A 17,235-nucleotide genomic window follows, 5' to 3' on the forward strand; every position below is an offset into this window, starting at 1 on the left:
GAAAGCGTTAAACTGGTTCAGCACCATGGACAGTGACTTCAGCTCCGAAAATCCATGAAACTGTAAAAAAAAAAAGACGTTCTTACTTACCGATAACTCCGGTCCGACCTCCCGGGATGACAGTTCAGTCCAAATGACAGCTGCAGCCAATCACAGGCCAAGCACAGGCTGCAGCCAATCACAGGCTGCAGCGGTCTCATGGACTGCGGCGTCATCCTGGGAGGTGGGGCCGGATGGCAAGAGAGGGACGCGTCACCAAGGCAACGGCCGGGAGCCCGGACTGGGGGAAGCAGGAAGTTCTTGGTAAGTATGAAAGTCTTTTTATTTTCACAGGTTGGTGTATATTGTGATCGGCATTCACTGTCGAGGGTGCTGAAAGAGTTACTGCCGATCAGTTAGCTCTTTCAGCACCTTGGACAGTGACGGGCCTCGACTACCTCATCTCTATGATGGCGGCTGCGTGAAAATCACGCAGCCGCGCATCATGACACACGGAGCTGTCAAATGCCTTTTGCGCGTTTAAAACGCAACAAGGCTGCGTATACGCAGTGCATACGCCATGCATACGCGCGCAAAACGCAGCGTTTTTTGCGCGCGCAAAACGCATACGCTCGTGTAAATGAGGCCTGACTGTCACGTCACAATGACAGTTGGAATGCATTATACTACGTAGGTAGTGTAATATATTCCAGCAGCGATCAGAGCTGCAAGTCTAAGTGTCCCCTAGTGGGACAAGTGAAAAAAGTAAAAAAAAGAATAAAAATGTTTTAAAAAAAGTGTAAAAATAAAAGTTATAAGTGACATAAACATGAACTGCTTTTTTTTTTCCTATAATAAGTTTTTTATTATAGGAAAAAAAATGAACACGTAAAAAATAAGTACACATATTGGGTATCACCGCGTTCGTAACGACCCCAACTATAAAACTATAATATTATTTAATATTTTTCCCGCACGGTGAACACCGCAAAAAAAATAAATGGAAAACAAAGCGAGAATCACTATTTTTTTGGTCACCACCGCTCACAAAATATACAATAAAAAGTGATCAAAAAGTCGCATGTACGCCAAAATTGTACCGATACAAACTACAACCCCTCCCGCAAAAAACAAGCCCTTGACTGAAAAATAAAAGTTACAGGTTAAAGTTACGGCTTTCAGAATATGGTGACACAAAAAATACATTATTTTCTAAATAAGTTATTTTATTGCGCAAACGCTGCAAAACATAAAAAAACCTATATACATATGGTATCGCCGTAATCGTACCGACCCGCAGAATAAAATATAACGGTCATTTATAGCCCAGGGTGAACGCTGTAAAAAATAAATAAAAATCATTGTCAGAATTGATGGTTTTTGGTCACCTTGCTTGCCGAAAAATTGAATAAAAAGTGATCAACAAAATCGCATGTACCCCAAAATGGTACCAATGAAAATTACAGATTGTCCCGCAACAAATAAGCCCTCACGCAGCTCCGGTGGTGAAAAAATAAAAAAAGTTCCGGCTCCCAGATTATGGCGATGCAAAATGTACAGAGCGTTCCAAAAGCGGATAAGATCGGGCGCCATTTATAATATAAGTGCAACACTGGCCACATATCTGTGGATTAGTATTTATTTACCCCATTATTATACCCTCTTATTATGCCCTGATATACTCTGCCCAACCTACATTTGCCCCCACATTATAAACTGAAATACCAGCAAAACGCCAGAGCTACTACCAAGCAAAATCTGCGCACCAAAAGCCAAATAGCGTCCCTCCCTTCTGAGCCCTACAGTCTGCCCAAACAGCCGTTTGCGTCCACCTATCGGTGGACGTAAACGGCTGTTTGGGCAGACTGTAGGTAGGGCTCAGAAGGGAGGGACGCTATTTGGCTTTTGGTGCGCAGATTTTTCTTGGTAGTAGCTCTGGCGTTTTGCTGGTATTTTGCCATACCCGGGAGAACCCTGTTAATATTTTATTTGTGGCACAAACTGGGCACAACATATAGTGCACGAAAATGTCACATCAGTGGAAAATTTTTATTTTCACTTTCCACCATCGGCTGCGCATTAAAGCCTTCGCGCACCATGACTTAATAGCATGTCGTGGTGTGGGGGGTGATATATGGAGCGTCTCACGCACTGAGTCCGTGCCATACGCTGCGGGTGTCAGTTGTGTATTACAGCTGATACCCGGGAATAACGGACAGAAACAGCGATCGCGCTGTTACAGGAGCCTGTAAAAATGACAATATACTGCAATACATTAGTATTGCAATGTATTCTACCAGTGATCTAACGATTGCTGGTTCAAGTCTCCTAGGGGGACTAATAAAATATGTAAAAAAACAAAAGTAAATAGTTATTATTAGTGGAAAAAATTAAATAAATATTTCAAGTCCAAAAATAAACCCTTTTCATATTTTTTCTCTAAAGTAATGTAAAAAAATACACAAAATTGGTATCGCTGCGTCCGTAAAAGTCCAAGCTATTACAATATACCATTATTGAACTCGCACGGTGAAAGCCGTGAAAAATAAAGAATTTTAAATGGCAAAATTGCAGTTTTTTTGTCACCTTCGCTCTACCCAAAAATGTAATAAAAAGTGCTGAAAAAGTCTTATGTAATGGTACCAATAAAATGGTACCAATAAAAACTACAGCTCGTCCCGCAAAAAATAAGCCCCCACACCGCTCTATTGACGGAAAAATAAAGACGTTGTGGCTCTCGGAAAGCAGGGAGGAAAAATGAAAAAGCAAAACATGGATCAGTCCGGAAAGGGTTAATTTATTTTCTAATGAAAAAACATTTATGACCACATGTGGGGTATTGCCGTACTCGGGAAAAATTGCTTTACAAATGTTGGGGTGCATTTTCTCCTTTATCCTTTGTGAAATTGAAAAAATGCAACATTTTAGTGGAAATAATGTTGATATTAATTTTCACGGCCTAATTCTAATAAATTCTGCAAAAGACGTGTGGGGCCTAAATGCTCACTATACCCCTAGATAGATTCCTTAAGTGGTGTAGTTTCCCAAATGGGGTTACTTCTGGGAGGTTTCCACTGTTTTGGTCCCTCGGGGGCTTTGCAAATTCGACATGACACCCAAAATCTATTCCAGCTAAATTTGAGCTCCAAAAGCCAAATGGTGCCTTCTAAGCCCCGGTGTGGGTCCAAACAGCAGTTTATTACCACATATGGGGTATTTACATAATCAGGAGAATTTTTTTTACAAATGTTGGGGTGCTTTTTCTCCTTTATTCCTTGTAAAAATAAAAAAATTCTAAGTTCTTACAGAAAAAAAGTCGATTTTTACCTTTACAGACTAATTCCAATGACTTCAGCAAAACAACTGTGGGGTCAAAATGCTAACTTTACCCCTAGAAAAATTCCTTGAGAGGTGTAGTTTCCAAAATGGGGTCACTATTGGGGGGTTTCCACGGTTTTCATCCCTCCAGTGCATTGCAAACGCGACACAGCACTGAAAACTATTCCAGCAAAATCAGAAATCCAAAATCCAAATGGTGCTCCTTCCCTTCTGAGGCCTGCTGTGGGTCCAAGCAGCAGTTTATTACAACATATGGGGTATTGCTATAATCGTAAGAAATTGCTTTACATATGTTGGGGTGTTTTTTCTACTTTATTTCTTGTAAATATTTAACATTTTTACGTTTTTTCACAAAAAAAGTAGATTTTCATCTTCACATACTAATTCAAATAAATTTAGCAAAAAAACTGTTGGTTCAAAATGCTAACTATATGCATAGATAAATTCCTTGACGGGTATAGTTTCCAAAATGGGGTCACTTTTGGTGGGTCTTTACTGTTTTGGTACCACAAGACCTATTCAAACCTGACATGGTACCTAAAATAGATTCTAAAAAAAGGAGGCCCCAAAATCCACTAGCTGCTTCTTTGCTTCTGAGGCCAGTGTTTCAGTCCATGACCGCACTAGGACCACATGTGGGATATTTCTAAAAACTGCAGAATCTGGGCAATAAATATTGAGTTGCGTTTCTCTGGTAAAACCTTCTGTGGTACAGAAAAAATTTATTACAAATAAATTTTCAAAAAAAAAAAAAATGAAATTTGTAAATTTCACCTCTACTTTGCTTTAATTCCTGTGAAACGCCTAAAGGGTTAAAACACTTTCTGAATGCTGTTTTGAATACTTTGAGGGGTGCAGTTTTAAAAATGGGGTGATTTATGGGGACTTTCTAATATATAAGGCCCTCAAAGCCACTTCAGAACTGAACTGGTCCCTGAAAAAATAGGCTTTTGAAATTTTCTTGAAAATATGAGAAATTGCTACTAAAGTTCTAAGCCTTGTAACGTCCTAGAAAAACAAAAGAATGTTCAAAAAACGATGCAAACATAAAGTAGACATATGGGAAATATAAAATAGTAAGTATTTTGTGTGGTATTACTATCTGTTTTACAAGTAGATGCATTTAAATTTAGGAAAATGCTAATTTTTGCTAATTTTCTCTAAATCTTGGTGTTTTTTACAAATAAATATTGAATTTATCGAACAAATTTTTTCCCTAACATAAAGTACAATATGTCACGATAAAACAATCTCAGAATCACTTGGATAGGTAAAAGCATTCCAGAGTTATTACCACATAAAGTGACACATGTCCGATTTGAAAAATCGGCTTCGTCCTGAAGGCCAAAAAATGGCTCAGTCCTGAAGGGGTTAATTCTCTGCTGATCCAGTGCAGATGCTCAGGTGGTCCCCCACTAGTCTTTGTTTACAAGCTGCCAGCGACGATGTGCTATGATACATGCTAGCATCATCACAGAGTGTCATGGCCGCGGGCCGTCAGGCTGACCTCCTGACGCCCGCAGCCATGGCTCTGCGAGCGCTGGCCACAGTCTCCTCCTCGACCGGGTCCAATCTTAAAGGGGCATCGTGCGCACCGGACTTTGTTTAACCCCTTTAGGACACAGCCTGTTTTGGCCTTGTGGACACAGATGATTTTTTAAAATCTGACATGTGTCACTTTATGTGGTAATAACTCCGGAATGCTTTTACCTATCCAAGCAAATCTGAGATTGTTTTCTCGTGACATATTGTATTTTATGTTAGTGAAAAAATTTGGTCGATAAATTTAATATTTATTTGTGAAAAATTTTAGCAAAAATGTGCAAAAATTAGCATCTTTCTAAATTTAAATGTATTTGCTTGTAAAACAGATCGTAATACCACACAAAATAGTTACTAGTTAACATCCCCCATATGTCTACTTCATGTTTGTATCGGTTTTTTTCACGTACTTTTATTTTTCTAGGACGTTACGAGGCTTAGAACTTTAGCAGCAATTTCTCATATTTTCAATAAAATTTCAATAGGCCATTTTTTCACAGACCAGTTCAGTTCTGAAGTGGCTTTGAGGGCCTTATATATTAGAAAGTCCCCATAAATCACCCCATTTTGAAAACTGCACCCCTCAAGATATTCAAAACCACATTCAGAAAGTATTTTAACCCTTTAGGCGTTTCACAAGAATTAAGGCAAAGTAGAGGTGAAATGTACAAATTTCATTTTTTTTGCCGAAATTCATTTGTAATAAAAAAAAAATCTGTAACACAGAAGGTTTTACCAGAGAAACGCAACTCAATATTTATTGCCCAGATTCTGCAGATTTTAGAAATATCCAACATGTCGCCCTAGTGACCTCAGAAGCAAAGGAGCACCTAGTGTATTTTGGGGCCTCCTTTTTTTAGGAATATATTTTAGGCACCATGTCAGGTTTGAGGAGGTCTTGTGGTACCTAAACAGTCGAAACCCCCAAAAAGTGACCCCATTTTGGAAACTACACCCCTCAAGGCATTTTTCTAGGGGTATAGTTAGCATTTTGACCCCACAGTTTTTTTGCAGAATTTAGTGGAATTAGTCTGTGAAGATAAAAATCACCTATTTTTCTGTGGAAACATAGAATTTTTTCATTTTTACAAGGAATAAAGGAGAAAAAGCCGCCCAACATTTGTAAAACAATTTCTCCCGATTACGGCAATACCCCATATGTGGTCGTAAACTGATGTTTGGACCCACAGCAAGGCTCAGGAGGGAAGGAGCGCCTTTTGGATTTTGGAGCACAGATTTTGCTGGATTGGTTTTCAGTGCCATGTCGGGTTTGCAACGCCCCGGAGGGACCAAAACAGTGGAAACCACCCAAAAGTGACCCTATTTTGGAATCTACACCCCTCAAGGAATTTTTGTAGGGGCATAGTGAGCATTTTGGCCCCTCAGGATCTTTTTTAGAGCTAAGGTGACCAAAAAACAGCGATTTTGGCGCTTTAAATTCTTTATTTACTACAGCGTTCACCGTACGCAATAAATTACGTTTTAATTTATTCTGCCGGTCGGTACGATTACGCCGATACCATATGTGTATAGTTTTTTTTAAGTTTTGCAGCGTTTGCACAATAAAATTACGTTTCTATAAAATAATTTATTTTCTGAGACACGCTATTCCGAGCCGTAACTTTTTTATTTTTTCGTCAAAAAAGCTGTGAGAGGTCTTGTTTTTTGCGGGACGGGTTGTAGTTTTTATTGGTACCATTTTGGGGTAAATGCGACTTTTTGATCACTTTTTATTCTATATCTTGGGAGGGGCGGTGACCAAAAAATAGCGATGCTGACAGTTTTCCGTTTATTTTGTTTGCGACGTTCACCGTGTGGAAAAATGAACATTATATTTTCATAGTTTGGGTCGTTACGAACACGGTGATACCAAATATGTTTACTTTTTTTTTTAACGTTTTAAATTTTTCCCTATAATAAATGACTTATTATAGGAAAACAAAACCTTTTATTTTTACACTTTTATAAAACATTTTTATTAACTTTTTTTTTACTTTTTACACTTTATATTTTTGTTTATGAACTTTTTTTTTTACTTTTTACACTTTATTTTTTGGACCTGCAGCTCTGATCGCTGCTAGAATACATTACACTACCTAGGTAGTGTAATGTATTCCAACTGTCAGTGTGACGTCACAGTCACTCTGACAGTTGGTCTACGAGGATCAGCAGAGGCTGATCCTCATAGGCTGACATACATGGCAGACTTGGGGGCCGTTGTCTGGCCCCCGGGTGCCATCACAAGCATCAGAAGCCCCCACGATTGCATGGGGGCTGCTGATGCGCTACAAACCCGCTACATACGGAGATCGCAATCGAGCCCCGCATGTAACGGGTTAATTGCCGAAATCAGCGGCGATGAGCCGCTGATCGGCAACACTGGAGTGTCAGCTGTCGGGGACAGCTGATCTCCAAGTTCCCAGTGCACACTGTCGCCGACAGTGTGCCATTGGGAACGACACAGTGACTTCCTGTCACTCTGACAGGAAGCCTATCAGGACCAGCCGAAGGTTGGTCCTGATGGGCTTCCGTCCATGGCAGACCCGGAAGCCATTGTTTGGCTTCCGTTTGCCATAGTAACTATCGGCAAACCCCGCGATTTCGGACCGGGGTCTGCCGATATGTTAGAAACCCCCAAAATTTGGCGATTGCAGCTGATCGCCGAATTTAAGGGGTTAATTCGCCGAAACCAGCGGCAAAGGACCGCTGGTCGGCAAGAGTGGAGTGTCAGCTGTCGGCGACAGCTGACCTCCCGGTTCCCGGTGCACACTGTCGCCGACAGTGTGCACCGGGAAAAACTCAGTAACTGTACGTCCTTGTGCGGGAAGTCACCTCCCGCGAGGACGGACAGTTACGTCCTGGTGCGGATAGGGGTTAATTAGCCCATAGCACCCTGGACTATAAGGAGGGACCAGCCCCTTCCTTCCATGCCTGAGCGTTGTTGTCGTACCCTAAGTTTGTCTAAGCAAATGGTCTCCTAGTGTTTCCTGTTCCTGTATGCTGTTACCTGTATCCCGTGCCCCGTGCTATCCTGGTCGAGTGCCGTGCTGAGCTGAAGTCGTGCTGTGCTGTGTACCACGCCTGTCCTGCTACACCACGCCTGACGTCTACCTGCTGCCTAGTCCCAGCCGAGCCTGCCTTGCTACTGTCCGAGCTGCCACAGGTACCCTATAAGAACTATAGACTGTAACCTTCGCCCTGTTGGCCAGCTGCCATACCGCCAAGGCGGTACAGCCCAGTGGGTCCACGAACCCATCGTGACAGTATGCTCAGGCCATAGACCCCGCTGGTCGATCCAAGACTAAGATGATGTCACAAGCTGCCGTTCCTACTACACCTCCTGGCAGTGTTGATCCATGTTTTTCTTTGCCACTTCCTGACCGCTATGATGGAGAAGCGAGGACGTGTCGTGGATTCTTGAACCAGTGCCAGATCCCCTTCCGTCTGTATGCAAGTGCATTTTCGTCTGACGGCGCAAGGGTCGCTTTCATCATCTCTCTCCTCACTGGCAAGGCCCTTGCATGGGCGTACCCTATCTGGGAGAGACAAGGACCAGAGACCCGTGACTTCCAGGGCTTCCTCCTGACTTTTTGCATGGTGTTTGAGGAGCCAGGACGAGTCTCGTCTGCAGCAGCCTCCTTGATGAACCTACGCCAAGGAGACACCTCCGTGGGCGATTACGCCATCTACTTCTGCACCCTGGTTGAGAACTGTTGTGGAACAATGGGGCCATGGTGGCTAAATTCTGTTCATGGACTGTCTCCTAGAATTAAGGACAAGCTTGCCGCCCGAGATCTGCCATCTACTCTGGATGATCCTATCCTTCGGTCTGCCTGAATTGATATGAGGAGCCGAGAACGCAGGGGTGGGATTCAAATTTTTAACAACAGGTTACCCGTTTTTCGGACTAAGACATACGTGCTGTGGTGGGGGGGGTGTCACAGTGTTTTGCGGTGTATCGCGCCATTTAAAATTATTCTAATAATAAAATAAAACAATTCCGATATTCCAAATACCCCCTACATTAAACTGGACTCTAAATAAAGAAATTCCCTGTCCAGAATGCTTTAGTGTGGCTTGCCACACTATGTATATAATTATATAAGCATACAGACCTACCCACACATATTAAACTCACCCATTACATAAAGGCCTATATGGGCACATTCAATATCCTAAGCGTGCTCAGCCCATTTAGTTAGGCTGTGCACATGAGAAGGGTGGAGGACAGTGCGGAGTGCGCAGTAAGCCGTGACTACTCTCCCAGCGAATGCACAAATACGGTGCCAGGAGCAAGCTCAGTACATATATACAGCACCAGAACAAAGCTCAGTACATATATACAGCACCAGAACAAAGCTCAGTACATATGTACAGCACCAGAACAAAGCTCAGTACATAAATACAGCACCAGAACAAATCTCAGTACATAAATACAACACTAGAACCAAGCGCAGTACATATATACAGCACCAGAACAAAGCTCAGTACATATATACAACACCAGAACAATGCTTAGTACATAAATACAACACCAGAACAAAGCTCAGTACATATATACAACAACAGAACCAAGCTCAGTACATATATACAGCACCAAAACAAAGCTCACTACATATATATAAATATATACAAAACCAAGTTTAGTACCAAAATACAACTCCAGAACCAAGTTCAGTACATATATACAGCACCAGAACAAAGTAAAGAACTTATACACAGCACCAGAACAAAGCTCAATACATATATACAGCACCAGAACAAAGCGCAGTACATATATACAGCACCAGAACAAAGCTCAGTACATATATACAACACCAGAACAATGCTTAGTACATAAATACAACACCAGAACTAGTCATAACTACTAGTAATACTAGTCATTACTAGTAATAACACATATATACTAGTCCTTCTCAATGAATTTATTTCAGTAATTCAATTCAAAAAGTGTCTCTCATACATTATATAGATTCATTACACACAGAGGGATCTATTTCCAGCATTTTTTTTCTTGTAATGTTGATGATTACGGTAACAGTTAATGAAAACCCAAAATTTAAGTCACTCAGAAAATTAGTATATTATATAAGCCCAATTTCACAAAAATGATTTTTAATACTGAAATGTTGTGCTACTAAAAAGTATGTACAGTATATGCACTCAATACTTGGTCGGTGCTTCTTTTGAATGAATTACTGCATCAATGGCATGGCATGGCGGCGATCAGCCAGTGGCACTGCTGAGGTGTTATGAAAGCCCAGGTTCCTTTGACAGTGGCCTTCAGCTCGTCTGCATTATTGGGTCTGGTATCTCTCATCTTCCTCTTGACAATACCCCATATATTCTCTATGGGGTTTAGGTCAGGTGAGTTTGCTGGCTAATCAAGCACAGCAGTGATACTGTGGTTATTAAACCAGGTATTGGTACTTTTGGCAGTGTGGGCAGGTGCCAAGTCCTGCTTGAAAATGAAATCAGCATCTCCGTAAAGCTTGTCAGCAGAGGGAAGCATGAAGTGCTGGAAAATGTCCTGCTAGACGCTTGACTGACTCTGGACTTGATATAACATAGTGGACCAGCACCAGCAGATGACACGGCTCCCAAACCATCACTGACTGTTGAAACGTCACACTGGACCGCAAGACACTTGGATTGACGCCTCTCCACTCTTCCTCCAGACTCTGGGACCGAGATTTCCAAATGAAATGCAAAATTTACTTTGTGAAGTTTCCACAGTCAGTGATGAAGCAACCAGAGCTTCCATAACAGCTCATCAGTGCCACAGGCTGATCGCCTCCATGACATGCCATTGATGCAGTAATTCATGCAGAGTCGGAGCCCCGACCAAGTATTGAGTGCATATACTGCACATACTTTTCAGTACGACGACATTTCGGTATTAAAAATCATTTATGAAATTGGGCTTATATAATATTCCAATTTTCTGAGACACTAAATTTGGGGTTTTCATTAACTGTTCCCATAATCATCAACAGTAAAAGAAAAAAATGCTGGAAACAGATTCCTCTGTGTGTAATGAATCTATATAACACTGATTGAATTGAATTATATATGATTTGAGCTTGGTTCTGGTTGGTATATATGTACTGAGCTTGGTTCTGATGCTGTATTTAAGTACGGAGCTTTGTTCTGGTGTTGTATTTATGCACTGAGTTTTGTTCTGGTGATGTATATGTGTATGAGTTTGGTTCTTTTGCTGTATATATGTACTGTGTTTGGTTCTGGTGTTGTATTTATGTACTAAGCTTGGTTCTGGAGCTGTATATATGTTCTGAGCTTCTCTTTGGTGCTGTATATATGTATTGGACTTGGTTGTTATGATGAATATAACTCCAGAACCAAGCTCAGTACATATATATATACAGCACCAGAACCAAGCTCAGTACATATATACAGCACCAGTACAAATAAAGCTCAGTACAGAGATAATTTGCAAATTTAGTTTAACCCCAACTACAGCTCCCAGTATAGCCAGAACGATGGTAAGGATATGCTGGGAGTTGCGGTTTCACAAAAAAGAACGATGCACACATCATCTCGCTGCAGATCATACAGTGACTACAGTACTGAGCAGTCACAGGGAGACTAAACATTTACATTTAGTGACTCCCCTTTGACGACTCCTCAGATTCTAGTCGTTCTCTTTACTTTTCCATCTGGTCCAGAACTCTATGATGCCTTCTGTCCATGACCCATTTCTGCGGAAGTGGGTAAATTTGCTGCTCAGATGTCTTCGGTAGCTCACTTTTTCAACATTTCTGCACCTATAAACGAAGAGCAAATTCTTATGGTACCACACTCTATGCCACTAAATATAATAGTATCATACACAGTGTCCCCGAATATAATAGCGCTACACACTGTGCCTCTGAATAGAATAGTAACATACACTGTGCCCCTGAATAAAATGGTGTCAAACACTGTAAAGTAATTCACCATACACAGTGCCCCCTGTAGATAGTGCCCCTCATAGAGCCCTCTGTAGATAGTGCTCCCCGTAGAGCCCTCTATAGATAGTTCTCCCCATAGAGCCCTCTATAGGTAGTAGCGTTCCCTGTAGATAGTGTCCCCTGTAGCATTCCCCGCAGACAGGGCCCCCTGTCGCATTCACTGTAGTGTTTCCTGTATAGTGCCCCCTGTAGCGTTCCCTGTATAGTTCCCCCTGTGGATAGGCCCCTCTGTGGTGTTCCCTGTGGATAGAGCCCCCTGTGGCGTTCCCTGTAGATAGAGCCCCCTGTGGCGTTTCCTGTAGATAGAGCCCCCTGTGGAGTTTCCTGTAGATAGAGCCCCCTGTGGCGTTTCCTGTAGATAGAGCCCCCTGTGGCGTTCCCTGTAGATAGGGCCCCCTGGGGCGTTCCATGTAGATAGGGCCCCCTGTGGTGTTTCCTGTAGATAGAGCCCCCTGTGCAGTTTCCTGCAGATATGCAAAAAATTGGGACATAGAATGTAATTAAAACCACAGAAAAGGCCATACTCACAGATTAGGGGGAGGGTAAAAACCCGTTCCAAACAGGACGCGACCAGGTCAGAGAATGCTGAAGAAGGGAAGTGCCCAGGTGTGTTTAAATAATGATAGCCACTTCCACTACCCTTGAGGGAAGTGGTGTGTTGGGCATGAAAGTAAATGTGTAATGGAAAAAGTAATAAAGTATTGTGTATGGTGTACATGTGAGGTATAGGGGACATTACTAAGTGTAGTGTATAGGACGCGGATACAATTGAGTGCAGGGGACCGGTTTCCGGCTTCCCGTTTCAACCGGTTCTGTGAACTGGCTTTCATTTTAACAACCAGTTCGGGAGAACCCGGACGAACCGGTCGGATCCCACCCCTGCCAGAATGGCTCCAAGAAGCTCGTCGGGAGTGAGGCCTCCCTAGTCCGGACCCATCCTTGCAGTAACCTCTGTTATCCCCGGATGCCAATCCTCATATGGAGTCTGTGAGCATGGACCAGTGTAAGCGGTCTTCTCAGGAGAGATAACACAGAAGTACTTCGGGACTATATTGTGGCCTCGGAGGCCATCTTGTGCGCCTGTGTTCCCAAAATCCCCAAAGCTTAGGGTTGGTAGGAGAAACAACCTTGGGTAAAAAAGGACTTCTGTCCAAATTGTCCTTACCCTTGACCATAGTGTCCGGTGAGAGAACGCGTCAGGTCTCTGCGTATCTGGACTCTGGATCTGCTACTAATTTCATTTGTAGAGACCTGGTGGATCTTCAATTGCTCACTACCCCTCTGGAGAGGCCGTTGATGGTGGCATCGGTAAATGGACTTTCTCTGCCAGATCCAGTTATTGATGTGACCCAGCCGCTGAGGCTCCAAGTGGGAGCTCTCCACTCCGAGTTGCTATCATTTTTTTGTCTTGTCCACAGTGGCGGATTATAATATGGGCGTCACATCATTTTAAATCGCGGTCGGACTCACTAATGGCCGTTCACAAGAAGCGCCGCTAATGGCCGTTGAGAGGGAGGGGCGGGCGGACTGCAACAGAGTGCAGTGCTGATGAGGAGGAGGGGGATGGATATCAATTGCTGGATAGGACTAGCAGACGTGCGTCTGCTAGTCGTGGTAGAACACGCCCCTCTGACGCTTCACGTACCGCCAGTGAGGAACAGACGAGAAGGGCGGTGGTCGAGCAACGAGGAGGTTAGTGTTCATGTTCATCTCCATCTTAATTTACATCTAAGTGACTCCAGAGGACTCCATGAAGGTGGGAATAACCCCCCATCCCATCCCCCATAGAGCTCTCAGTATTTCAGTATTTATTATACAACAAGGGGGTCTGAGCAGTGTAACTCACTGCAGAGGACTCTATGGGGGGACAATAATTTCCCTCCATAGACACTCAGCAGTGAGTTACACGCTCAATCCTCCCTGCTGTATAATAAATACTGAAATACTGAGAGCTCTATGGGGGATGGGATGGGGGGTTATTCCCCCCTTCATGGAGTCCTCTGGAGTCACTTAGATGGTTAGAACCCCCCCTCCCCCATTCAGTATAATCCCCCCTTCCCATAGAGCCCTCACTAGTTACTAATATATTACAAGGGTAAGTCAAATTGTCTGACTTCTGGGGGCTGTATAGGGGGGTCTGAGCGACGGGCTCTATGGGGGGGGGCTACCCCCCCCCACAGAGATTTCAGAATCAGACACTCAGACCTCCCTATAGAGCCCCCAGAAGTCAGACAAACTCACCTCCCCTTGCAATATAATCCCCCCATACAGCCCTCAGTTTTCCCATAAGAAAAATGTATGACATATCCACCATCCGTAAGTCCCATAAAACTGAATGACGGTTACGGAAGCAGTGTCTCTCGCCGACTCCCTCTGATCACTAAAACTAAGCGTCGGAAGCACTCGTGTGAGCGCTGAGCCCCTTGGTTTCTGTTTCCGGAAAGCTGAGCAGCTTATGTACGGGCTCATAGAAAGTCAATGAGCCCGTACACCGCTACTTTGGCTTTCCGGAAAAAGCCAAACAGAAATGAAGTGGCTCTTTGCTCACATGAGCGCTTCTGCCGCTTAGTCTCCGCATCCGGACCCCCACCCATCAAAAGTTCTGACATGTCACTATGACATGTTAGAAGTTTGTTAAAAATTGACTTACCCTTTAGGCCTCATTTACACGAGCGTGTGCGTTTTGCTCACGCAAAAACTGCGGCGTTTTCCGTGCGCAAAAGGCACTTAACGGCTCCATGTGTCATCAGTGTATGATGCGCGGCTGCGAGATTTTCGCGCAGCCGCCATCATTATGACTAGAGATGAGCGAACTTATGAAAAGTTTGGTTCGGCTAGTTCGCCGAATTTCACGAAAAAGTTTGATTCGGACCGAACCTGTAATTTCTGTGCGCCGAGCATGCTACTGTCCAGGGTGCTGATAGAGTTAATGGGCTGCACTAACTCTTTCAACAACCTTGACAGTACATGCTCGGCGCACTGAAAATACAATTTTAATGTAATAAAAAAATAAATAAAATACGTTCATACTTACATTCCTCCTGTCCGGCCTCCAGCGATGATGTTTCATCCATGTCGCCGCTGCAGCCAATCACAGGCTGTAGTGGCGGTCACGCACGTCAGGATGACGTCAGAAGGCCGGCCTCCAGGAATGACGCTTCATCCCACGTGACGGCCTCTGCAGCCAATCACAGGCTCCTCTCCTGAAATACTCTGTGCTGCCTTAAACTCTGTGGACAGGTCAGGATCCTGTTTCTTTTAAATGCTGCTGGGGAACCCGCTCGATCCATTATATAAGTCTGCGCTACAGTGCAGCATTTAAAAAAAAACAGGATCCTGACCTGTCCACAGAGTTTAAGGCAGCACAGAGTATTTCAGGAGATGAGCGTGCAGATTCAGTGCTGCTGTAAACTCTGCTCTTACCATTACGTAGCTCAGTCTGTTACCTCTCCTCCACTGCTGTCCTCAATAACACCTTCACATGATTGGCAAGTCACCACGTAATGGTAAGAGCAGAGTTCACAGCAGCACAGAGTATTTCAGGAGAGGAGCGTGCAGATTCTGTGCTGCTGTGAACTCTGTGTTAGGGGGGCCCAAGTTGTATCAACAGCCCAGGGCCCATGGTACACTTAATCCGCCACTGCTTGTCCAAGGTCGTTAACCCCGTGCTGCTGGGCCTGCCTTGGCTCCGACTTCATGCCCCAGTCCTGGACTGGAACTCTGGAGAGGTTCTCCAGTGGGGCCCCGAATGTCACAACCGTTGCCTGGGACAGATTAGTTCGGCTCAGCCTCCTCTGCCTCATTCATTGGCAGGATTGACTGGCCTTTATGCTGCAATGATGTATTCACCAAGAGGGAGGCGGAGACGCTGCCCCCACACCGGGTGTATGACTGTCCTATAGAGCGGATTCCTGGCGCAGCCCTTCCACGTGGTAGGGTATATCCTCTCTCCTTGCCAGAGACTCTGTCCATGTCCGCCTATATCAAAGAGAACTTGGAGCGGGACTTCATACGGAAGTCTTTATCCCTGGCAGGAGCCGGGTTCTTCTCCTTTAGGAAGAAAGATGGTTCTCTACGTCCCTGTATCGACTACCGTGGTCTCAACCAGATAACGGTGAAAAATAAGTATCCATTGCCATTGATCTCAGAATTATTTGACCGTATACGTGGTGCCAAGATTTTTTCCAAACTAGACCTGCGTGGGGCTTACAACCTAATCCGGATTCGCCAGGATGACGAATGGAAAGCGGCATTTAACACCCGTGACGGACACTATGAATATCTAGTAATGCCCTTCGGCCTGTGTAATGCCCCCGTGGTCTTCCAGGAGTTCGTTAATGACATCTTCCATGAACTCCTCTATGTTTGTGTAGTAGTCTATCTTGATGACACCTTGATTTTTCTCCAGATCCTATGACTCATCAGAGACATGTCTGTTAAGTCTTGCTGCGGTTAAGGGAGAATCATCTGTACGCCAAGTTGGAGAAGTGCGTGTTTGAGAGAGATGCTCTACCCTTCCTGGGCTACATGATCTCGAATAAAGGTCTCAAGATGGATCCTGAAAAGGTAAAGTCCGTCCTGGAATGGCCACGCCCTCAAGGCTTGAGGGCCATACAGAGCTTTCTGGGATTCGCAAATTTTTGCAGACAGTTCATCCCAAACTTCTCCTCACTGACATCTCCTATCTCTAACCTCACCAAGAAGGGCATGAACGCCAAGGTGTGGACTCCTGAGGCAGAGTCCGCATTCAATAGCCTGAAGAGGTTTCTCTACAGTTCTCGTTGGAGGTGGACGACCTCCTCTGTCGGTGCTGGTGCACTCCTGTTCCAACGAGGTTCCAAGGGCAAGTCAATGGTATGTGGATATTTCATTAAACTCTTCTCATCCGCAAAACGCAACAATTCGATTGGGGATTGGGAGTTACTGGCCATCAAATTGGCCCTGGAGGAGTGGAGACATCTACTAGAGGGAGCAGCTCATCCCATCCTGATTTTTACGGACCACAAGAACCTCACCTACCTCCAGACGGCCCAACGGATGAATCCTTGTCAGGCCAGGTGGTCGCTGTTTTTTATAAGATTCCAGTTTGAGCTCCATTATCGCCCGGCTGACAAGAATGTAAGGGCCGTTGCCTTGTCCAGGTCTTTCGAAACAGAAGACACCATGGAAATGTCACAGAACGTTATCGACCCGTCCTGCATTGTCTCGGTCAATCCACTGCAAATTGGGGACATTCCTCCAGGGAGGACTTTTGTGCGCCTGGCTGACCGAGGGAGAATCCTCCCCTGGGGACACTCCTCTAGACTGGCAGGTAACGCGGGGAAACCGTAACACCAGAGATCTGATTGCCCGTCGTTTCTAAAGGCCCACGCTGCCCAAGGACATTATGGACTTTGTTTCCTCC

This window comes from Rhinoderma darwinii, chromosome 4 (assembly GCF_050947455.1).
Source record: "Rhinoderma darwinii isolate aRhiDar2 chromosome 4, aRhiDar2.hap1, whole genome shotgun sequence".
Taxonomy (NCBI): Eukaryota; Metazoa; Chordata; class Amphibia; order Anura; family Rhinodermatidae; genus Rhinoderma; species Rhinoderma darwinii.